Source organism: Haemaphysalis longicornis, unplaced genomic scaffold, assembly GCF_048455015.1.
Source record: "Haemaphysalis longicornis isolate Haplotype H1 unplaced genomic scaffold, Haemaphysalis longicornis Haplotype H1 scaffold_6, whole genome shotgun sequence".
In the NCBI taxonomy this organism is placed as follows: Eukaryota; Metazoa; Arthropoda; class Arachnida; order Ixodida; family Ixodidae; genus Haemaphysalis; species Haemaphysalis longicornis.
Window position 1 is genome coordinate 129,357,545 of NW_027526407.1, and position 25,426 is coordinate 129,382,970.

Below are 25,426 nucleotides of genomic sequence, written 5' to 3' on the forward strand. Positions count from 1 at the left end.
TATCGCAAAACGGTTTTTAATTTTTCTCACGTGATTCTCCTCACTGAGGACTTTAATTTGATACCTTAAAAGCCCTACTGGCATCAATTTGACTTCTAACCCAATTTGTGACTCACTTGACTATCTCATGACTATAACCAGAAAGCATTTTTTGAAATTTATCCCTCTTGATTCCCCTCATCGAGACCTTTAATTTGATACCTCACAAGCCCTAGTGGCATCACTTTCACTTTTAACCGAATTCATCACTCACGTGACTATGTCATGACTACAACCAGGAAGCAATGTTTTATTTGTAATTCCCTTAATCGAGACCTTTAATTTGATACCTCACAAGCCATAGTGGCATCACTTTCCCTTCTAACCGAATCCATGACTCACGTGACTATGAAGGATTTTATTGAACATTTTTCGGTACATACACATTGCACGTAGTTATTAGTACAGAAGGAGGTCCCAAAGTAAAACTGTCGGGGGGACCTCGTGTTTATAAATGCGAAAATGTTGTTAAAAAATATGTAGGCAGTCGAGGTACGGGTCAGCTTAGCACGCTAATTGGATATGCAAACACTATTAAAAAGTCTGCAATTATATCTCAGAAAAAAAAAGGTTTGAGTACTATAAGCAGGGGAAGCACAAAAAGAATTATTCAGAAAAAAAGAAAAAAAAAGTTTGCAAGCATGGTCTTAAATTACTGTGCAATTAAGAAGCAATATTTTGTACAAGTACTAAAATTTCGCAGTTAGGTACGGATCAGTGTAACACGATAATAAAGTTTGGAAGCACTAGAACAAGAAATTATACAATATTAGCTCTGGAAAAACAGGATTAACTACCATACGAGACTTTATTATTCGGAAAGATTGTTAAGCAAAAACGATCTTAAACTACTGTTGAATGAACGCATAGAATAAGACAATTTAATTGTTATTGGTAATGAATTCCATAGTTGAATGGCTGCGAAAATGGCTGTTTGTTTGCCGTAGTTAGTGTAGACCTTAGGCAGCAGTAGGTTAAGGCCTTGTGCAAATCTTGTGGGGTTGGTGTTTGTTAGGTGGGAATCTAAGAAGCTACTAATAATTATGCCATGTGTGCGAGCCCGAAAGATGATAGCACCCAGTTTTAGTTGAAAAGCAAGTTTTAGCGGTGGAATCTTCAGACTGGTGTAGATGGGAAGCGCCGATGCGTTGTAAGGGCTGAATGTAATTAGGCGAACTGCTTGGTTTTGTAAATGATGGAGACATGACAAATGAGTAGAATATGTGTTTCCCCATGACGATACGCAGTAATTAAGATGACTGTGAACAAATGCATAGTATAGAGATATCAGGATATGTTTCTGAAAATAGCTTCGAGATCTAATTAGTACGCGTATGCCAAAACCATTTTTTTTGTAAGTGATTTCACGTGGAGATTAAATTTCAGATGAGTGTCGAGTAGAACTCCGAGGAATGTTACTGTGCGTGACACAGGAATGGCGGTGCGTTCAAAGCAAAGGCTTGGAACTGAAACTGGATGCTTATTAGAGGTATGAAATATTAAATATTTTGTTTTTGTGGGGTTCATCTGGAGTCCATTTTTATTACACCATGCTGCAATATTTTCGAGGTTTTTGTTTAGCCTTGCTGTTAGGGCGTCTAGATTAGGATCACCTGTTAGTATTGTTGTGTCGTCGGCGTAAAGAATACAAGTTTTGTTATTTAGGCACGTAGGCAAGTCATTAATATACACTAAGAAGAGAAGTGGACCTAAAATTGACCCTTGCGGAACGCCTTGATTTACAGTTATAGGTTGGGAAGTTGCGTCTAAAAGACGTACCACTTGGGTCCTGTCTGCTAAATAGCTCCGCAAAAGTGTTAGAGGTGGCCCACAAATTCCGAGTGATTCTAATTTAGAAAAAAGTATTTCATGATTAATGGCATCGAAAGCTTTCGTGAAATCAATAAATACCGCTCCAGCCCAGTGTCCTTTGTCAATGAGCTGTTTAATTTTATCTGTAAATTCTATAAGCGCAAGTTCTGTTGAAAGATTAGGGCGAAAACCAAACTGGCAGTTGGATAGAAGGTTGAATTTAGCAAAATATGCCATTAGACGATCTGAAATAAGCTTCTCGATTAATTTACTAAAGAACGGAAGAATAGTTATAGGGCGGTAATTAGCTAAAAAATTACGCTCTCCTTTTTTGAAGACTGGAACAATTTTGCCACGTTTAAGTTCAGACGGAAAGACGCCGGTCGTAAATATGTTATTGATTATGCTAGCAAGTACGGCGGACACGTCACGAGAAACTAGCTTTATTTTAAATGGGTGAATTAAATCTAACCCGGGGCCGGTAGTTTTTAAATATTGAATTAAATTATGGACTTCGTCAGCTGAGGTAGGACGCAGGTAAAAACTATGGGGACATCTAGGGAGGCATGAAACGTTACTAGCCTGTGTTACATTCACTTTAGAAAAGAAAGTGTTAAATGAGTCAGCAATGTCCATAGGATTCGTTAAAGTCTGCATACCTTCGTGAATTTCAGTTATAGAGGATTGCTCGGCACCCAGCTTAAGGAATTCTCTGATTAGTTGCCAGTTCTTAGGGGTGTTGTTACCGTATTGAAGAATTTTATTTTGGGAGTAGTTCTTTTTAGCTTGCTTCAACGTTGCATCGAGGGTTTGCGAATACTTTTTATTACGAATTTTAAGAGGAATATTGAAGGGCCGAGCTTTAACTTTCTTGTAAAGGTTGTCTCTTTTACGAATGCTGCGTAGGAGACCATTCGTTATCCAGGGGTTCCTGGGGGCAGAGTATCGCTTATGAACGGGAGTCAGTGACGTGCATAGGGTAATTGATTCTACTATTTTAGAAGAGAATAAGTTGAATGCCACTTCTGGGCAATGTTCCTCCAACACGTCCCTCCAGTCAATAAGCGATATGATTTCGGTAAATTTACTGGAGTCAAACGAGTGTCTTGTTATGGTCTGAGGTTTAGATTGGGTACGACTTTCGAGCAGTAAAAAAATAGGGTAATGGTCTGTGATATAAAAGTCGACAATTCCAGGAACTTGAGGGGAAACGAAGTTAGATAAGATGTGGTCAATAAGCGTGTGCGGACCATTTGGCACGCACCGAGTAGCTGATTGTATTAAAGATTCTAAACCGTTACCAACGAAGCAGTTATTGTACTCTGAGCATGCGCCATCTGTTACGTCAGTGATGTCAATGTTTGTGTCACCTACAATAATGATGTTTTTGTTTTCTAGATTTAATTTGTTTAAGATTTGTTCCAGTTCTTTGCAGAAGTCAATGTAACAGGCGGACGGTGAGCGGTAGATGGATGCTATGATAGTGTTTCTTGCAAATGGAAAGGCAACGCGGTCGAATTCAATCCAGACTGATTCAATTTTTGCTGTGCTAAAACCTATGTCATTGCGACGTTTGTAAGATAATGCGTTTGAAATGAATATAGCTGAACCGCCATGACGGCCATTCGGGCGGTGATTGAATTCAGCATGGTGATTCGGCAAAGAAAACAGCCTGTCATCACTAGATGATAACCAGGTTTCCGACATGCAAATAACGGAAAAGTTGTGGTTGGAGAGTGTTAAAAAGTTGACGAGATCGTCGTAATGTTTAGGTAGGCTACGGATGTTAAAGTGAATAACGGAGATGTGGGATGTGGCTGAATTTTTTAGTATGGTATTTAGCTGGTGTACAGTGTAATGCATGATCGCATTAGCGACTTGATGCGCGATTGCGTTCATGCAAAGATGGCAAGATCACTGACCCCCGAGATTCGATAGACGTGGCTATCCTTCGTCTTGCGCGCTTTGATTTTGCAGTTTCCGACCCAGAGGAACTGCCATTATTTTTCTTTTTTGAGAGCCAATGCTTGCGCGAAGAGTCGTTTGTTCTCGGGAGTCAGGTGATCGTTGACGAAGACCGGCTTAAGACCGTTATTTTCTTACGTGAATCCAATAGAGCCAGCTGTGAGTCGTGCCTTTCTTGCCTTCGCTATGAATTCCGCTTTCTTTGTCCGCAAGCACAACCGAGCGAGAATGTGCGGTCCGTTCTTTGCGGGTATGCGATGAACAATCTCAATATCAGACGCTGTAACAGGGCACTCAATTTTTCTCCAATTTTCTCGAGAATTTCTGCGCAATCTTCCCCCTGCGTCGAGGGTACGCCTTTGATTTCCACATTGTTAATGCGGGAATACTGTTCCAGCTCTGCGACGCGCCGCGCTAGCTGGTGGTTTTCGCGAGCAAGTTCTTTGTTTTCTTTTATTAGCACAGCTTGCTGTGCTTTCATTGTTTCTACGATGGTGTTGAACAAGCTGAGACTAGATTTCATGCTTTCAACTTCTTTGTGCAATTCATCAACATCCTTCGCTAACTCGGCATTAGTTACCATCGCGACACACAACGCGTTAAAACAGCGCAGCAGTGGAAGCGGCAGTATCGAAAAGCAATCAACCCAAGTCGAAGTACTCAAAACAGACCTGCGTACGGTAGGATGTCTTGATTAGATGTTGTCACACCGCCGCAACCACAGCTGCCAAGTGGCAATCCCTCCGATGCGTCGTCCTTTTGTAGCCGAAAGGCACGGTGGGGACTGGTGGCGCTGGCGGTTGTCACGTGTCCAGGCTTGAAGATCGCCGGCTACGTCAGACGTTTCGCCACACGTGTCGAAACGGTGATAGCTGTGTCGCTGTCGAGGTGCGTGGAAAACAGGAACGTGCAGGGCCTGCGTACGGTAGGATGTCTGGATTAGGTGTTGTCACACCGCCGCAACCACAGCTGCCAAGTGGCAATCCCTCCGATGCGTCGTCCTTTTGTAGCCGAAAGGCACGGTGGGGACTGGTGGCGCTGGCGGTTGTCACGTGTCCAGGCTTGAAGATCGCCGGCTACGTCAGACGTTGTTCGCCACACGTGTCGAAACGGTGATAGCTGTGTCGCTGTCGAGGTGCGTGGAAAACAGGAACGTGCAGGGCCTGCGTACGGTAGGATGTCTGGATTAGGTGTTGTCACACCGCCGCAACCACAGCTGCCAAGTCGTCATGGCTATAACCAGGAAGCAACTTTTAATTTGTCTTACGTGATTCCCGTCATCGAGACCTTTAGTTTGATATCTCACAAGCCCTAGTCACATTATTTGGATATTTAACCCACTAAATTAGGAATTAATAAGTAATAGTTAAGATTAAATATGTAATTATTAAAATGAAGAAGCGTCGCCAGCACATAATTTCTGACAAAACATGTGTGTGTGTCATATGACTACCGTTATCAGGGTAACGAGCGGTTGCACTTTTAAACAACATGGAAACACGCGTGCTCCACATTCACACAGTTTTTGCGATTTTCTTCCGCAGGTGGCGCTGTTGAACGGCGAGAGCAGCGCCACCTGTCCCACGTTCGGGCCCCTATATCCTTAGCAATGCCACTGCAACTCACCCCAACCGCAATAATCTAACATTGAAAGTAGCATCGTGAAATCGCGCTCCCGGTGTCAATTTAAAATAAGTTATAAATTGTTGCGTCAAAATCCGCCTATGTCCCTGTTAAACCAGACTGTGAAGCACGTTCTCACTGTGGTTGATGTAATCTGACCAGGATGAGTAGGACGAGAGGCTGGTTACTTCTGACACAGGCCAAATATATGTAACTGTAGAAGTTGCAAAAAAGTTGCACCGAATTCATTATTACAGTCCCTGTCAGAAAACCCCGCGTTTTCCAGCATAAGGAGAGCGATGGAATACGCTGGAAAGAATGAAAACTGTGGAAAACGTCTAGCTGGACGACAGCAACGTGAGGAGGTCGCTGGAAAGCTTCAAAAACACTGGGTCATTGCCTCTACATACTGGTCTTCAGTCAGGGAGAACTGGATAGCACGGACAGGATTATTACACGGTCTCATGGCGCCGTGCGCCGGTTACGCGGTCGACCGGTTGTAGTACAGCGCCGTGATCTACGCAGGTACTCCGAAACTTAGTGTTTGCGGCCTGTTCGGTTCCGCAAAATCCCACTTTTTTAGCTTTATTTATACGTAAAGAATGCTATGCATGAGTGACGATCATCTCGTTTAATTGCATTGCAAGCGTTTGGCGTAATAAAAGTTTCTTGTATCGCTGCTAGTAGCATTCCTGCCGCGTTTGAAAAACATTTTCGCTAAAAATTTGCAATTAACAAGGCAATTTTGCACAAATCACGGTTATGTTGGAACATCTAAGCGTAGCCGGCTAACCAAACAGGTGGATAAATAAAGAACTTCGAAAATTTCTTAGGTTGTTTGAGTGAACTTCAGTTGCATATATTGTACCGTGGACAAGCTTTGCTAAACGAATCAGGCAATAAGTGTAGCGATCCGCAAAACTGAAGCAGAAAGGACAAGCAAAACTTGATTTTTGAAGACGTCGTGTAATTGTTGCAGTTCATGTTTTGGCATGTGTTTTGGGGTGTCTTTGAAAGCCCTGCTGTCTCAATCTGCAAGCAGTTTCACTTTTTTTTTCTAGTGAGCAATCTTTTCATTTTAACGCAAACCATGTATCCAATCAAGCTTGATTAGTGAAAAAAAGATTTTAAAACCAGCTAACCAGTCCGCTACCTGTGTGAAAAGAAAACAAAATGGCGCCAGGGAACCTATTGCAGTACCAAGACGTAATAAAAAAAGAATAAACATAAAAAGAAAGAAAACGCACGCCAACGCTTTAGCGTGGCTATTCCTGAGAAAATCCGTGGATGCACCATCACTTCCGAAGGCCTGTTACTCGACAGCACTCGCTGGGCGGGGGAGCCCATAATACCAAGAAATTAGAAGGGTCAGGAGGGGCAGTGGAACAAGTTCTTATGATCGGTCGGGAAAGACTTCGTTCCCTCCTGCTTTTCATCTTTCGGTCAAAATTTGGCGGTGGCTGCTCGGTTGCTCGTCAACATTTCATATCTGCGCTGTGCCTACTTGAAGTTACGCGTACCTTTTTTGCAAAAACGTGCATCGTATGTCTCTGGTAAGTGCAACATATAAAACTACGAAAGGTGTGATAAAAGCAAAAACAGTGGTACGGATTCCAAGCATCTCGAAGTGAGGAGTCGTCTATCAACGACAAACCGCGGTGCCTAGGATAATTGGCACTTTGATGCGGGTGAATACGACGAATCTCGCTGGCAGAGTGATTCTGAACACGTGCAGTTTTCTTCGACAATCGACTGAAATAGCAGTGACCCCGGGGTGAGTTTGGTGGGTGTCCTGCGCGCATACTCTTCGAGATAGTGGTGCACCACAAAGACGTGCGCTTTTCGCCACAGGATTCCCTTCTTTGCCTTGCTGTACGAATGCATTATCAACGGGTCCAGTTTCACCAAGGCAAGAAATCCAGCTAACGATTGACTTAATATTTTATTGCCCTCGCGTTCTGCTTTTTAAATAATTCAGGTTCAAGAAATATTTGTTTACTTGTGTTTTATAGACCTGAAGAAATATAAGGACAAATTTTTGGAAACGGCTATTGTCGACGCTCGTTTAATAATTTTTTTTCTACCCAGGAGAATAACTTTGCTTTCCAAAGCCGATGGAGCGTCATTGACGGAACTTAATAATGGAATGAAGCGTTGTTGACGGAACTCAATGCAGTGAGAAGGGCAAAATCAGCTTAAAAGTGCCCATATGAGCGTTGCCAAATTTTGTAGCGCTACTTAAGTTTCCGTGAAGGCAGGGCTCCTAATTTTCCTGTTAACAGCTGTGCGAGTTTGAAATTACACGGCTATTAAAGAAAAAAAGCTTAGCGCAAGCATCGGCCACGCTATCCGCTGGAGATGGCGTGGTGTCCGGTAGGCTTGAGCGTTGCCTTAAGGCGTGTGCCGGAGCCACAAGTGTCCGCATCCGATGTATTGCAGGGTCCGGCGCGCTCCAGCGTTTCGGCGTCCGGCGTGTTTCAGCGTTAGGTAATCCCATATTCAGGAAACGCTAGGAGCGGAGCTCCAGCGCCACTGAGTTTTCCGATGAGGGTCGTATAGAAAAAATTACGGTCACAAGTATTTCCCCTCTCGTGCGGGGTCAATTGCGTCAGCAAGCTGGCCCAGTATCTTTGTCGTTGGCACGGTCAAGGCCGAGAGATTAAGCTTCGTTCCGCCCTGGCGTTCGTCGGACAAAGAGAGGTCACTTCAGCGGACGCTGACGAGATGGCGTTGGAAATCCAGAAGGCTTGGAGGATCGTGTGGTGCTGGCATCGAGGTCCACTCACCGTTGACATCAAGCGGAGAACTTTCCGGTCTTAGCGGTTCCTCCTTTCTCCCTTGCCCCGTATGTGGCCGCTTAGTCCCCTCCTCTTCCTTCCCTCTCGTCTGCTTCGCGAGCGCGCTCTCAGTCGAAATCAGCAAGAGTGCTTCCCCTGGATCATTTTTAGGCGGAGCGACAGCGCCTCCTCACATGGGTCTATACACGGATGCATTCTGGATATTACGCAAATGACGAACGCTAAGAACAATACAAAGGTTGCAAACCACGAACCCAGGCCTTCAAGGGGTACAATGGAGTCAGAATTATATTACACAACTTTACTACCTCCCTGCGAGCTCTACCATCCGGCATTGAACAAAATAACGGACAAGAATGAACACGTCGAGGGTCACCTGCAAAAAACGTCTTACCTAACCCGCGAACGTAAAACACATAAACCCTTCAGTACACCCCAACTTTGACTGCCCGGTATGCGTCACCGTACCCCCTCGATGTTACACAATGTGAGCCCGCCTCCACAAAACTTTCTCGTATTTACCTCCAGTGAGCAGCGGGAGGAGGATCTGCATTGTCCCTATCTAAACCTGCAAAATACATAGACTACCCGAGGTAGTGACGTCGCCGCAATAATAACGCCTACGGCCACCAGAACGACATGATCTGACCGACTACAGAACAAACCATATTCTCTATCTCATAATAAACTGCTGAAACCATTTTCGTGTTGTCGCTCTGGAAAATAGCCGATAGTGTCGTTACTTTACACACGCAAATAAATAACACCTTCAAACAAAATCTTCTTGCGTTATCATGATGTCAGTGCATGCCATGCGAGATCAAGCACCGGGGGCTCAAATAAAAACACCGAAGACCATGCTGAGAAAGCAGCTATAAAGTGCCATGTGAACCTAGATCCTCGGTCTGTGGCCTTATTTGAGCATTCTATAAATTTATTTCATGCTGCAGGTGTATCACCGCTTTCACAAAGTACTAAGATAGTGTTAACAATGTTTAAATAGTATTACTTGAGTGTTCGTTGTTGATGAGGTTGTGCATCTTTCGGCGGGTCGCGGGAAAAAACAAATAGGACGTATTTATTAGGACGACACCTTTCTGACATAGACGTCGCTAATGAACTGGTAAACATTGTAGTTCAGTTTAATATACAAATGCCAATACTCCCTCTATCCCTTCAAGCTTGCTTTAAACGTGTCTGTAATATATCACAACATAAAGCCATTTGTGGCCATAATACCAGTAAGAACTTTAGAGCAAGTGCCGTCCATACATATACCCCTTTTTACACAGTGGCTCTCTTCTGGCATTCTCAAATACCCCATTGCCAGAAATTGACTCAAGCACCAAATTGGTGTTATTATCAACTAACGACCCATTCTACGCATAGTGCCCTGTAAGTAAAACTCACGACAACAATTTTAGACTGTCGTACTCATCCCAACAATAAATAGTACGAAATCGTAACCGGCAAATTTTATACGCCACGGGCAGGAAGAATACCGGTCGTTTTCCGCAGTTGACTTGTAGAAGCTGCGAGAGTGGATTCGTTCTACATGTTCTACAAATTTCTACATGTACATTATTGTCGGGGATGGGTACGCTTACCTTTTTTCATTGTTGCCACTTCGGCTATCACGCCGTGACAAACCGCTACTGAAAAACAGAGACAGTACAAAAACACGTAAAACACTATACATTCGCACGTGTTTGGAAACTTTTAATGGCGTTGAGAGTGTGCTCATTTGATGCCCCAAAAATTTATACCTTTTCCGGTCGTCATTTCTCTTTTTTCAATGATCCTCTATTATGTTTTCGGTAAGTCTTTTGGCTTACAATATAACTGATCCACTACTAACTCTAAATGGTTTCTATCACGCCTCGTATAGATACAGTAATCCCTCGATATGGCAAAGTCAGCGGGACGGCCAAAAATTTTGTTATCAGTAGTGTTTCGATATTAGGGTCAACTTGAGAAAGTCTTAAGCATTTGAGCTTTAATTGCGCCACCGCTGTGGGGGAAAAAAGCATAATGTTATCAGTGAATGAAAGATTTATACAGGTCCACAAAATGCATGCAGCTTTATCTATTTCAAGTTCCTGGAGGGAGCGAGGCACCCCTGCTCGAATTTTCCAAGCATTGCATAACGCTGCGGTCGCCGCCCAAAAAAGTGTCAGAGCCAGAGGCCACCTTTAAACTGGACGCACAGGCGTAACAGAATGTTACCAGAGTTTCGCGCTGGAAAGCGCCGCAAACGCAGTTGCTAGAATTTGAGGTTGTGCTTGTTGAGGTAAAAAACGATTAACCGCTCGTTCTGGGTACACACCGCCATCACAAAATCTGAGCGGTTTTGCACTAGGGGTTGGCAAATCTCCCTAGATCACCGTCAGAGCAAGTGTGTCACACTATGTCATCTTTCGCACTGTGGCGTTCATCTATTTATTTTTAGTTTGATGGTGTTCTTACTCATTTTTTGCCCGTCGTTTACTTTTCATTTTGTTTCAGAATTTCCAAAAACACTTCATTTTTCAATAGTAATTTTATGTCCAGAATCTGATGGCAGCATTCTCTTGATTTTCTTGTCCTATTGTTCAACGTTTCATGTTTGTCTTCTTCCTGCTGTAACCCTAATGTCTGATATTAACCCCTCATCAACGTAGTCACCCCCCCATCTGGTGTAGCAAGCCTTGTCTCTGGAGCATTCTCAATCTCTCTCTCTCTCTGCCTCTCTCTCTCTCTCTCTCTCTGGGTACTTTTTTACCGAGCTCTGCAGCCGTTAAGTTTGCGACACAAGAGTATTTTCGTGTCCTGTTGCCGACGACCCTACCGGCTGATTCTATGGAACGATTGCCCGTGTTCACGCAACATTTCGTCCACACCATTGAGCAATGTCTTGGAACAAAATTCAATGGCCCTACTACACATTTGGATCGTTTGTCTCGAGTCGGATGAGGTGAATCGAGCATGAGAGGGTCGAGGCAATCGCCGGGAAAACACCAGCTTGCGTTGACCCCCCTTGCTGACAGCCTGACTCGGCGCTGAGTAGCCTCTGCTCGGCCATGCCTCCACTAGCCACTACGCTCTAAGCGGGTCCAGCTTTTTGTGCGCTTCGAGTAATACTGCGTGAAATGGTTGTGTTTAGTTTAGAGCCACAAGAATATTCGTATAAAGCTATATTTTGAGTAAAGCGATTTCGTTATAACGAGGGATTTCTGAGCATTCATTTTGGCCGTTGTATTTTTTTCGGCGTTTTTGACCCAAATGTGAGAAAAATGTTTCGAAATGATGGTAAGTTTGAATTGTCTGAGCTGCAGTGTATGAGACACTGAAAGGTATATGGTAATGTTGTCGCGCAAGAAAAATATGCGGGCATATCGCTTCATCAGCCGCCTGAATAACGTTCGATTTGTATAAGAGCATTCACCATCTGGCATCATCAGCATCACTTTAAAACTTGAGGTTATGCACCGTTGTTTGAGCACAGCTATATTCGTAATACTTAGGACCACCGCATGTGAGAATTTATGAAACCTTTGGTAAGGGTAATAACTACCGTTGATTGCGGTGCAAACACTCTTCAGCTGTCCTGCCTTCCCGAAATTTTAATTGCAAGATATGTAATTGCCTTTCAATGACAGGCAGTTCAATAGACTTAACTGTCGGTGCTTCTTGAGCAGGGTTTCATTGCTTATTATGACCTGTTTTTAACCTGTGTTTTGCTGCCATGGTATTGGGAGTGACGTAATGCGTGTTTGCTTACTTATAGCGTGCCCGCATAAATAAAACGCGGTTGACACACAGCTCTCTAATGCCTGTTTTTTATCATCGCATTAATAACGACAAAATGAACAACGCATTTATAGCTGAGAAATAAAAAAACTCAGGTGTGACTTACAAATACAAGACAATTGTTATAAAACAAGGTATATCTGCAGTATCTCATCAATCTCTGTGTGACGGGCTTATACACGCGAAAAAGACCACTAGGCATGATTGAAAACGTGACTCAAGCAAACTCAGAAGGTTTCTGGTTCAATACGAACTATGCGAAAAAACGCTCGCGACGTTGTTTTAAAACATGGCTGCAATCCACAATCAATTCTGTGAGGGTGGATGGAAAGGGGAGGTTTAAACGACACCCACAAGAATTGCCCATGAGACGTCAATTGAATTCGTAGACGTGGCTCTACAAAGATGGAAACGAGAGATTCTGCCAGCTGTTATCTGGAATTAGCGGGGCGGCGTCGCGAACGCAGGAGTGCCGGCATGGCCGGGCTAGAGCGGAGCACGACACCACCGCTTTAGCCCAGTCGTGCGGCTGAAGTGAAACAACGGTAAGGAGCGTCTACCGAAGGGTAGTACAGCCTAACGTAGCCATTCTGAGGTGCAAGATTTGATGTGCAAGCACCAAAACAATGCGACATGTGAACTTTGTGATTCCCATGTATACCGATTTCTTCTAGTTTGTTTAGTAATTCGAGCATTGCGAGAAAGCTGAGCGAACTTTTATAATCAATCGATCAAAACCAGTTGCTCTTTTCGCCTTTTTCAATACTTGTTAAAACACAACCGTCTTAGTATCCACCAATTTAGAAAACGAAGTCCCAATCGTGGCAAGCCGTGTGAATGTAGCGTTTCTATAGCGGCCAGATGTCTCTATGTGGGCACTACATTTTGTTCTCCCGCCCTGCAAACCAACCCTTACCGTACGCTTGCCGTACGACACCTTTTTTGTCGCGTCAGGATTTACGAGGAGGTGCTGTCCAACAAGTTGTTCAAACCTTGCAAAATAAACGCTCAATGAACGCGAAGCATGCCAGGACAGGCCAAAAACACCCATCACTATAGCAGACGACAAAGCCGTCCCTCCAATGCTCCCGCCCGGGCGTACAGGCAGCTGCAACCGGGGAACGCTTGGTAATAGCGCCCTATCGCCCCGCCATGTACACTGTGCTCCGGAAGTGAAAACCGTCCTCCGCCTCCTTATCTGCGTTCGGAGTTCCTTGTCCCGCCAGCCAGAACGAATCATTTGCTGGTAGAGGAATAAATAATCGCTTTACAAATTCCACTTCGCAATTTTTGACTGAATAATGTCAACTGTGACAAACAAGGTGGGACGTATTCGTTTTTTTTTTCGTCTCGACAAGCCTTACGGCGTCCTTGCTGCACCAGATAACTTAGTCATGGCTGCTCTGATTTGCCATCGCTAACTTCGGCACGTATCATAACGTCGGACCTTGCATATTTAGTGTCGAACTTTGTGGATAACGTGGGTATATGCCGCTCTCTTGACGCGTTCACCGGTCAATAATTTACTTAGTTTTCCTAGTTATTCAAGACAAAAGTTTTAGGTATATTTTTGCTTGCACTTGTTTTGTAAGTACTTTTTTTCTCCAGTGACTGCATTCAAGTGCGCATTCTTTGTCTGTTCTTACAACCAGAAGGCAGGCGCAAGAGGACCACTATTTAGGAGATGATATTACTTCTTCCAAAAGTTTCACGACATTCATCCTTTTGCTGAACCTCTGAGGTTTCTGAGAATGTTTTCTAGCTCACGTGCACGGGTACTTTATGAAGTTCACAGTTCGAAAATAGCAATATAGTGGCAGACAAATTTAAGAAATATCGGTGAAGTACTGCAGGTATTTCGGTTATGGAGAAACGACGTTATATTTGCGGTTTCCAAACAGGATGAGTACAAGTGTATTCATAGCACGATTGTTCAATAATGTGTACAATAAAATTTAGGAACGAAGCAAATTAGTTTCATAACAAGCCTATTTATTTTCTCATTTATGTATTTTATTTATTTATTTATATATATTATTTTTTTGTATCGCGGGATTGTTGCCTTGTCAGCGGAAAGTAAGATGGGCGCTCAGAATTGGCAAACGGATCGGTGGTCCAGCTGGCAGAATGTCTCGCGCACTCCACGAGCTTCACGTCGATGACAGTGTCCCTGCGGTGGCTCACCCTGTTGCCTTGTCGTCATCTGTGCAGTCTGAGTGGTCAATCGCCTTGAGTGGGCGTACTCCAATCACAAGGACAATGCCAATGGTTGTTGTCGCCGCGTACCTTATCTGTTGTTCGTTAGTGCTCGCATGGTGCCTGCACGCCACTTGCAGGCCTTTCGCACTACACTTACCCCCCACCGCGAAAGGAGCCACCCTGGCGACCTAGGATCACGTCACGAAGGAAGGGTCGAAGTAAGGCTTGAGACGATGCACGTGTACCGTTTCGCGGCCGTGGCAGTGCAGGAAGGGCGACGGAGTGAGCGGCTCCACAATGTAATATACGGGGGAGGTTCCATCGAGTACGCGGTACGGTCCATGCAACTTCGAAACGAGCTTGCTAGAAAGTCCAGGGGTAGTGGCTGGTACCCAAATGCATACGAGAGAACAGGAAGCAAGAGTCACTTGTGGGTTGTGACCGTCACGCCAATGTTTTGGGGGGGAATTGGTCCTCCGAGGTGAAATTGCGAGCAAGCTGATGACACTCCTTAGCGTGTGTGCAGAGGTGTGAAACACGCGTGTATAAGGAAGCTTCGGGCCGGTACGGTAGAATGGTATCAAGAGGGCAGGATGCTTCACGGCCATTGAGGAGGAAGTACGGAGAGAAACCAGTGGTAGTCTGCGTCTGTGTTGTACGCGTAAGTCAAAAAGAGGAGAATTCCATTCCAATCCCAGCGGTAAGACGACACGCAGGTGGCGACCATGTCGCCAACGGTGTAGTAAATCTCTCCGTCAACCCATTAGTGTGAGGATGGTAGGCTGTAGTGCTGCGGTGGGTGATGTTGATGTTGTTGACCACATCTGACAAAAAGACACTGCCCCGGTCACTTAGACGTTCGCATGGCACTCCATGATGCAGGATGAAATGGTGCAATATGAAGGTATCAACTTCGCGAGCTGTTGCAGCCGCTAGTGCGGCGGTCGTAGCCTATCGCGTAAGGTAATCGACGGTGACGATAACACAACGGTTGCCATCGGCAGTCAGGGGCAGTGGGCCGAATAAGTCTATCCCGAAACGGTCGAAAGGGCGCGCGGGGCAGGGTAAGGCTGTAACAGGGCGGTTTGTGACTGCGGAGGAGACTTGCGACGCTGGCTTTCTCGGCATAATTTGATAAATTTCGTTACAGAGCCACACATTCCTAGCCAAACGTAGCACAGATGCAACAACTGGTACGTCCTAAAGACTCCTGCATATGCGAATTGCGGATTCGTGTCGATTTGGCACAGATTTTAGAGCGCAGGTGACGAGGGATCACCAACAACCAGTTGCGGCCTTCGGAGAGGTAATTTTTGCGATACAGAAGCCCGCCACGAATGCAAAAATGCACGGCCTGACGTCGCAGTGCCCGCGAGGTGCTACGTTCTGTAGGTTTCAAATCAGGTCGAAAATCAAAGATATCCAAGGGTCCTTGCGTTGCTGCCCTGCCATGTCTTCAAGTGGTTCGTATGCTGTATGCAATCAATGGCTGTAATCCCGGACAAATCAGTGGATAACGGTGAACGAGATAAAGCATCGGTGTCGCTGTGCTTGAGTCCAGACCGATACATCACTCGGATGTCATATTCCTGAAGGCGAAGGTACCAGCGTGTAAGCCGACCAGAGGGACCCTTCAGCGATAATAGCCAACAAAGGGCAAGGTGATATCGGACTACATCGAAGGTTGGACCGAAGACGTAAGGTCGGACCTTTTACATTGCCCACACGATGGCGAAGGCACTCTTTCTCTGTTGCAGAGTAATTATATTCGCCTTTCTAACAGTGGGGCTCGCATATGCGCCGACGTACTCGTCAAATCCTGCTTTCCTTTGGGCAAGCACTGCTCCCAGGCCTAAACCGCTGGCGTCAGTATGAATGTCGGTGGGCGCGGAAGGATCAAAATGACACAAATTGGGAGGTGACGGAGGGGACAAAGGCTTCATCGTAAGCAGCAGACCAAGTAGACATGTCGTGACTTCCGCTAAGCGACTCCGTTAGATGCGCAATGATGGACGCAAAGTTGGGCACGAAGCGTCGGAAGAAGGAGCAGAGTCCGACTAAACTGCGCAGTACTTTCACGGTAGTCGGTTTCGGGAAGTCGGCGACTGCTTGGAGTTTAGTAGGGTCGGGAAAAACGCCAACCTTTGAAACGACATGGCAAAAAAGCGTCAGTTTTCAGGCAGCAAAATGACACTTTTTAACATTCAGTTGTAGCCCAGCGTCAGTAACACACTGCAGAACTCTACAGGCGACTGAGATGGGTGTTAAAATCAGGCGCAAATTCAACGATGTCATCCAAGTAGCATAAACGTGTTTTCTACTTGAGGCCACGCAGAATGTCGTCCATGATGCGCTCAAAAGTGGCTGGTGCATTATATAACCCGAACGGCACCTCGTTGAATATGTATAACCCATCGGAGGTCGCAAAAGCAGTCTTGGGGCGGTCGTCGTCTCGCATCGGCCTCTGCCAGTAACCCGAGTGAAGGTCTAAGGAAGAGAAGAACTCGGCGCCTTGCAGAAAATGTAATGCGTCGTCGATGCGTGGCAACGGGTAAACGTGTTCGCGGGTGATCTTGTTCAGTCGTCGATAGTCAACACTAAAACGAAGAGATCCATCTTTCGTGCCAACAAGAACGACCGGTGAAGCCTACGGGCGGTTAGAAGGGCTAACGACACCAGGCGAAAGCATTTCATCAGCGTGCGTTTCGATCACGGAACGCTATTTGGCTGAAACGCGGTATGGTCGCCGCTTCAAAGGTGGATGATAGCCAGTGCCAATGCTATCGCGAAGGTCTGCGTCCGGCCCAAGGAAGAGTGATGGCCGTCGAAGGTGGATTGCAATGGTGGAAAAGGGTGAGCAGCCATTCTTCGCTGGTCTCGGGGGTGAAGACGTCGAAGATTAGCTGGACCAGTATAATCAAGTCTGCCAAATTAACCGGCGGGATAATGCTTTTAAACTGCGCAATGTTTCATTCTGCCTAGACCGGGTCAGAAAGACATGGCACGTCAACAACGAGGCAACCATTGAGAATTGGACCGATGTTACAGTGTGTCCGCGCAAAGCATTTGGCACCCCGTCTGCTCACGTCGATGGCGCCAAGAAAAATCTGGGTTCTCGTGTCCAACGCCCCGACGAACGATATTCGGTTTTCATCGATGTCGTCCTTGCCCTCTGCCGACGGGTGGACGAAAGCATGCCAGAGGCCGATAAGGTGCGGCACATCTTGAAGGGCATTGCTTCATTTGCATTTACGCCCTCGCTATCAAGAAGCTCCTGACAGTCAGTGATGTGCGGTATACCAGCCAACACCTCCATCAGTTGCAGTCAATTCGCCTTCAGCCAGAGCCGGCTTGTCTAGATGAGAACACAGATCTACGTGCTCTTATAAACGCAATAATTTGTGAAGAGCTAGGCAACCGTAACGCATCGTGTCTCCCAAACGATCACTGCCACCAAGCCCATCTCCGCTGCGGGATTTAATCAAGGAAGAACTGACATCCTTGACGGCGTTTCCACCGGCTAATTCGACTCTTCCTGCTCTTTAAGTGACGACATACTCAGAGGCCGCTTCAAAACACCCCTTCTTCGTGGAATTACCTCGCTTTCGACTGCTCCCGGACATTTGACGGCCATTGCCCCCTCTTGAGGTGCCCAGGCGTACTACGCGCACCTGCGCCCCTACCGCCAGCTCTTCCCTCGGGACCGCCCAGTTTGCTACTACTGTGGAATTCGGGGCCACATTTCCCGCTTTTGCCGAAGATGCTAGCAGGATGAATGCCGAGGGTACGCTCCTGTCGAGCGGGATGACGCCCGCTTTGCTTGTGGTACTCGTAGAAGGACATACCTTCCTCTTTTTCGACGTTCTTCCCCGCCTCGGGATTCTCCTGGGTTTTCTCAGTGTGATACTCAAACAAGACTCAGATCGCCTTCGCCCTACCGCCGCTCGCTGTCCCCTCTTCGCCCTGCCTCAATTCCCAATCACCACCCTCCAAAAAACTACCGCCTGCGGTTTTCGGAGGGGAAACTGCATTGCTCGAAGGCACCAGAACTCCTTCTGAACATCCATAGAACCTATTATTGGTGGAAGTGGAATGTTTTGAGTGTTGAGGCACTTGTTAATAAGGGGGCCAGGGTGTAAGTTATTAGTGCGCTGTTATGTTCACGTCTGAAGAAGGTGACAACTCCATACGCCGGGCCATTCTTGTGTGGGGCAAATGGTGATGCGATTCGGCCTTCTGGATATTGCACAGTGCGGTTTACCATAGATGGGTTCTTACATTACAATCAGAGTGCAGTGCTCACTCTGTGTTTTGATGATAGTATTTTGGGTTTGGACTTTTTATCAGCGTCGTCTGCGGTAATTTGGTTCCGCCAGCCTGCGATTCACCTCACCGAGACAGGATTGGCCTGTGCATCAGGTGCTCCCGTACAGCGGTTGGTGTCTGCCGAAGAATGCGTCTTGTGTCCCGGCCAAGAAACGATATTTTTCATAACGTGTCACATTACCGCCGTTGGAGATTTGTTTCCTATACGAGTTTGGAACTTTGCTTGCAAAGGAGTTATAATACCGCCGTGCATCGTCCGCTTTTTCCAGGGATCTGATTTCATCGCCACACTAAACATTGCCTTTGATTCGATTCTGCTTCCCAAAGGCACTAAGGTTGCTTCTATTCTAAACGAGGATGTTGGCCATCTTGCGCTTTGCCTATAGCAACACTCCAGCATGGCCTTGGGCAAGCGATTGCGTCTTCGAGCCTTACATCCACCATCAGCACTGAGCTAAGCGAGGAAAATCAAAAATCCCTACTCATCCTTCTTAACAAGCACGAGGGGTTGTTTGACAGGCATTGGACGAACTCTTGGACGAACATCAGCAGCTACTCATCGCATTGAAACCGATGGTTCTTGCATCGTCCTCAGTCGTGCCTACCACGTTTCATCGCCAGAACGCAAAATCGTTCGAGAAAAGGGGGACGACATGCTTTAACGGTACGTTGTTCGGCCTTCGTGTAGTTCTTGGTCTTCACCGATTGTCCTGGTCCGTGAGAAAGATGGCGCAGTGCGCGTTTGCGTGGACTACCTAGCGCTGAACAAAAAAACCTGAAAAGACGTCTATCCTATGCCCCGAATCGACGGCGCACTCGACACGTTACACGGCGCAGAATACTTCTCGAGTCTCGGTCTTCGGTCAGGATATTGGCAGATGCCCATGGCCCAAGTCGATAAAGAGTCGCTTGCAGTGGAAGACTTGCCTATTCTACCTAGATGATATCGTCATTTTTTCATCCACTTTCACTGAACACCTTCAACGTGGGAATGAAGTCCTCGCGTGTCTTTGCAACGCTAGTTTACAGCTGAACACCAGGCAATGTCGCTTTGTAAGTAGTTTATTTAAAGTCTTGGGCCACGTTGTAAGCAAGGAAGGTGTACGCCCGGATCCAGACAAGATCAATGTGGTCCTCATTTTTTCCAGCGTCTTCGTAAGAAAGAGCTACGAAGTTTCCTGGGCTTGGCTTCCCATTTCCGCCGCTTCATCCGAATTTTTGCAGCAATAGCCTCACCCCTTCACAAATTACTCACATCCAGAACTTGATTCGTCCGCACCCAAGATTTTGAAATAGCTTCCCAAACCCTGAAAGAAGCCCTAACTACTGGACGAACGCTCTGCAACTTCGATAATTCGGCACCCACTATTGTTCACACCGATGCCCGTGGACACGGTCTTGGGGCTGTCTTTCTTCAGCGTACGAATTCCTCGTCAGAACGAGCAGTTACCTATGCAAGCCGCGCTTTGACTCCCGCTTAGAAGAACTACACCGTAACTGAGAAAGAGTTGCTCGCCATTGTCTCGGCAGTGCAAAAATTTTGTTCTTATCTGTATGGCCGCCATTTCTCCGTGGCACCAGACCATCACGCCCTTTGTTGATTATCCTCCCTCAAATACCTCTCAGGGCGCCTTGGCCACTGAGTGCTCCGTCGACAGGAATATGTTTTCGCTGTGACTTACAAGCCGGTGAGAAAACACTACGATGCCAACGCCCTTTCGGGTTGCCCACAGACGACCGCCCATTACCCACAGCCATCGTCCCAAAGTAACTCATCGCCTTCAATAACTTCGCTTCCGTGGCCCATGACCCCTTTGCAAACCGCCGGTCAAGATATCCTACCAAACGGTGTTTCTCTCCAACGAGCCGACCCGTACTGCCGACGACTGCTGGACCTTTTCGACGGTTAAACAACCCCACCTAACCACCGAACATGCCACCAAATTAGTAAGTTTCGCGTTTTTAATGGTGGAGCCGTTTACCGCCGCAATTACCACCCTACCTGAGACAGATGGGTTGCAGTCGTCCCACGTGGTCTTGCAGCCCAAATCTTGAACGTCTTCCACGAAGACGCCACAGCTGGCCATCTTGCTTTCTACAAGACGTACGACCGCATCATAAGCAGATTCTATTGGCCAGGTCTTTTCTCAAGCGTCGCCAGATATGTTGGGTCCTGCCCTTCATGCCAGCGTCGTAGACGGTCGACCTCAACCCTTAGGGTATGCTACAGCCGCTCCCTTGTCCTTCTGCCCCATTCAAAGTTGTGGGCATCGATTTGTATGGGCGTTTGCCTTTCACTTCAACTGGTCATTAATGGATTGTGACCGCTGCCGATCACTTGAGGCGGTATGCAGACCCTGCCCCTCTATGCTCCGGCTTAGCTGCTGAGGTCGCAGATTCCTTTCTGCAAGCCATTTTTCCCACGGCATGGACCACCTGGCACTCTTTTATTGATCACGGCCGAACCTTTGTGTGAGCAGAACTTGAAGAAGTTCTCCAAGCTGCTGGTACTGCCCACAAAACCACATCAAGCTATCATCCACACACAAATGAGCTAACAGAACGGTTCCATCGTACACTTTCGGACATGATTTCTCTCTATATGAACCCCCCCAGGCACTGGAGCGTCATACTTCTCTTTGTCACATACGCCTATATTACCACCGTCCACAGCACCACTGGATTTTCACCGCCCTTTCTCGTCTACGGCCGCCATCCACCGTCCATTGTAGACCCATATTTCTTTTCGTGGACCGCAGATACCACAACCAACATCACCGACCAATTTGGTTCTCGACTGGCGCAGTGCCGAAACCTCGCACGATTGAACACCGAGTCCTGCCAAAAGGACCCGAGGTCTCGCTATGACGCAGACCGCCTGGAAGTTATATTCAACCCTGGGGATGAGGTACTGCTTTCGGGGCTGCTTGTTGCACCAGGACTCTGAGATGTTAATGCCGTGCGTCATTGGTCTCTACACCGTACTGCAGTGAGCATCTCCTGTCAACTACGTCGTTGGTACCATTTGTGGCATCGCTGTCCGGTGGTACCGTGGCAACAAAACTGCCTGTGTTTCGCGCCCAAAGGCCTTTCGGCGCAGATAATCCTCTCTTAGACGGCCAGGATTGCCGGTTCAGCCGCCGGGAAAACTAGTGTGAGCACTCTATTTACATTGACTGCTTGAATGGTCATTCTTTGTATTGTGTCCAAACACACTATCTCAAGCCTAGTCTCACCCACGGATCGTTTGGTGTCGTCATCATATCCCTAGGCTCCCGCAATCCTAGTCATCATCGGAGTTTGTTGGTTCTGCTGGCTGCCTAGAACAACCGCCGGAATAAATGCCGCCCTGCCTTAGGTGTGCCTCCCTGGTTTCGTCTCTCATGTGGTAGAGGTGCTGGGTACCGAGAAGCCAAGGTTGCCGCCTACAAAGGAAATGAAAGTCGCCGAATCAGATGCACGGGGAAGAGGCGGGCTTAGCGAGCCGAGCGACAGAACGTGAGATGCATCAGGGAAGTCGTATATGAGGCGAGTGTCAAAGCTTCCAAGCGTCCAAGGGACCACCACGATGCACGGTTAAGGGTGTAGAAGAGGTATTGCAGATGGAGATAATGCTACCGCCGTTTTTGATTTCAAAAATGGCAGAGGGAAGAGGGGCGCCCTCTCGGCGCATAAACAGATTAGAGAGGGTAACACAACAGTTAAGGCAGGCACGATATCACAGATTACTGGTACGATAAGGGCAGAGGCTGGAGGGACTCTGGAGTCTTCGGTGGCGCACAGCTTAAACGTCCAAAAGGGCCATGGTTTGGACCTGTTGGTGATGTTGGTAGCGCTCGTCCTGTTGTCCCCTTTCAGTTCCCATTAGGCTTAAACGTTGCAGTTATATTGTGCATTCCCGTATCACACAGCAGAAATAAGGCGATCTCGGCGCGGGCACAGTCAATAACAGCGTAGTGATGCGACAGAAAGTCCCGCCCCAAGATGATGTCATGGGCGCATGAGGAAAGAGTGACGAACTCGATTACATACATCGCGTTCTGCACAAGGACACGAGTTGTGCAAACGGCTGAAGGCTCGACGTGAAGCGCCGTAGCTGTGTGGAGCCGGAAACCGGATATTGAGATCGTCATTTTTCGTAATTTGCGGCAGAGTTTGTCGGCTATAACAGATTGCTGCTCCCTTGTCTACAAGGGCATAGGTGGTGATTCCATCAATACCTACTTCAATCGCATCGGTAGCAGACAGGCCAGGGACTTGGTATTTCGACGGCGCTGCAGCTCTTGCCTCAAGAACTGCGGCGATCAGTTTTCTCCCTCGGCATTCGTACGACGACGCAGCGGTGGAATGGACCGGCGACGTGGGGAGATATGCTTGATGGTATCGTGCTCAGGCAGGGAAGTATCCACGCGCCTGCAAAGGTTGACCACATCCTCGATGTAGCTGGTAAAGTTCTCGCCGGCCTGCTGAGCTAGCTCTCTCAAACGCTGCTTCGCCAGAAGCTTGCGAACCGCTGGCCGGTCAAATACCGCCGAAACGTTCATATTGAATGCGGTCCAGGTTGTGCAATCAGCCTGGTGTTTATACCATTTGTCGCCAAGTCCCCTAAAAAAAAAGTCACGTTATTTATCTTCACGGCATCGTCCCACTTATTCTGCGCGCTTACCCTCTCATAAGACGAAACCGAACTTAGACGTTCTGGTTGTCTGCGCCAGTGAACCTCACCGGGTCACGCTGACGGATAACCTCGGAGCAGATGACAGCCGATGGCGAAGGCGATGCCATGGTTCGGACGTCGGTAGTCATGGCTGACTCAGCGGTAAAAGGCAGGGTACGAGTCCGGAGATCCAGGTTGGCGGGTACACGGGGTGAAGCTGAGGAGCAGGACGAGGATGGAATTCGACACTCTAACAAAATCTAATGCGGGTTTTTTTTTGACAGCGGAAGGTAGGAGGGGCACTCAGAAGTGGCAAACGGATGGGTGGTCCAGCCAGCAGAATGTTTCGCGCACTCCATGAACTTCACGCTGATTATGATGCCGCGGCCGTGGCTAACCCTGTTGCCTCGTCGTCATCTGTACAGTCCGAGTGGTCAATCTCCTTAAGTGGGAGTACGCCCATCACAAGGACAGTGCCGATTGCTGTTGTGGCCGAGTACCTAATCCGATGTTCGTTAGCGCTCGCGTGGTGGCTGCGCGAAACTTGGTGGTCTTTAGCGATACCACATGTTTATTTTTTTATTTATGAGGGTTTTTATTTATGTATGCAGTACCCACAGCGCCTGAGGCGCAAGAGTGAGCAAAGTACAAAACAAGAGTAAAAAATAGATAAGGACACATCAGTCTAAATAATTATGAAATATAAAAACCAATAACAGAAAAGCATGCTAATCGGGCGCAGCTGACTGTAAATGTAATTTCACAACGCTATGGCAACCTATTAAGGATTACATAACTCTAATGCAGGCTAACAATATGAAGGGGTATGCGGTTTCAATCTCGAGAGGTTTGTGAAAACAATATGTTTTAAACACCTGGCTTTTACAAGCGAATGCACGGACCATTATCTGGTGATCTAAATATTCAAATTTTTATGATGTTCGAGTATTTATATATCCTACCGCAGAACTGTGGTTGAGTTGTAACTTCTCATCCCAATGTATCCTTCGTTTGTGTTGCACTGAAGTTTATCTTGTAATTTCCCGAAAGAAAACGGTCGGCTTAGCTTTGTAGTGATTCTAGTTTAGGGGTGTTTTACCAGTCCATGGGTCCCAAACAATACTGGCATACTCCATACCCGATCTGACGCTTGATTTGATTAATGCTCCTCGCGAACCTGAGGGAACGTTCCAGAATTCCGCCGAAGGCATCTTAAGCTCTGCATGCCTGAGCTGCAACTTGACACACATGAGGAATCCAAGTGATGTCAGGAATAAAAATACTCCTAAGAATATATACTGAATACTCAATATATACACGTCTCTCAGTGGTACTTTCAAACCAGGAATCCTAAAAAATCTTTTTGGGTATTTGGAGAGTAAAGACATTACTTTCAAGTTAATTTAAAATACTGGTGAGAAAATGAAAGCCGTTCGCTTTTCAAAGAGATCTGGGCATAATTTGCCAAACAAACGTCTTAGAGAAACAAATTATTATTTTTATATTTTGGGACTTTTTTGTACACTGACTCTGTGGTTAAGCACCCGAAGCTACACCGGGGTCATCAGCGCCCTAGGGGAGGGCTCCAGAATTATTTTGATCTCTCAGGGCTTTTTAACCTGCATGGAAATTATTTCAACCAGGCGTTTGTACCTTTCGGGTTCAACAGAAAAATAGCCACCACGGTTGAGATTGAGTTGGCGCCTAGCAGCTGAGCAGCAAAGCGCCTGAGCCACTGAGCTACGGCTGACGCTAGGCTGTTTTCTTGAAGCTAGCTCACCATAATAAAAAAATACCTGAAAAGAAAAAAAAACTTCTTGTGGCCTAAAATACGACGTTCAATAACAATTCTTACAGTGTTCACGACCTACTGTTCGTTCGCGATATAAATTCACAAGTTTATGCTACTGCCAGAGTCCTCTTTCTGTGTACGAGCGTGAATTCTTTTAAACCAGTAGAACCCGAGTGTCCACCGACCTAAAGAAAAGGCATTCTCGTAATTTGCCTCTCCGTACCCAGTATGAACAAGCTTCCACTGAGATTGTCTTTTGCTCGGTGCGCTTGCGGAATATTTCAACCATTTGTTTCACTCTTGCGTTGTCGTGTTACTGCTTTGGGTGCGGTTGATACGGCCGTACAAGATACCAACCATGAGATCTCACTGCTCGCAACACGGAACATCGAAGTGGGTGTTACAACGGCAGTATAAGAATGTTCG

The 25,426-nt window shown here is 46.7% G+C and overlaps 1 long non-coding RNA gene across 1 annotated transcript in view; it reads right to left on the reverse strand.

Annotated features, from left to right (window-relative positions):
* Nucleotides 1-25,426, reverse strand: part of LOC144141941 (uncharacterized) — a 138,314-nt gene that overhangs the window by 65,684 nt on the left and 47,204 nt on the right. The window contains exon 2 of the long non-coding RNA XR_013316764.1: nt 9,845-9,892. This is a non-coding gene — a long non-coding RNA (uncharacterized LOC144141941). The remainder of the gene's footprint in view (nt 1-9,844; nt 9,893-25,426) is intronic.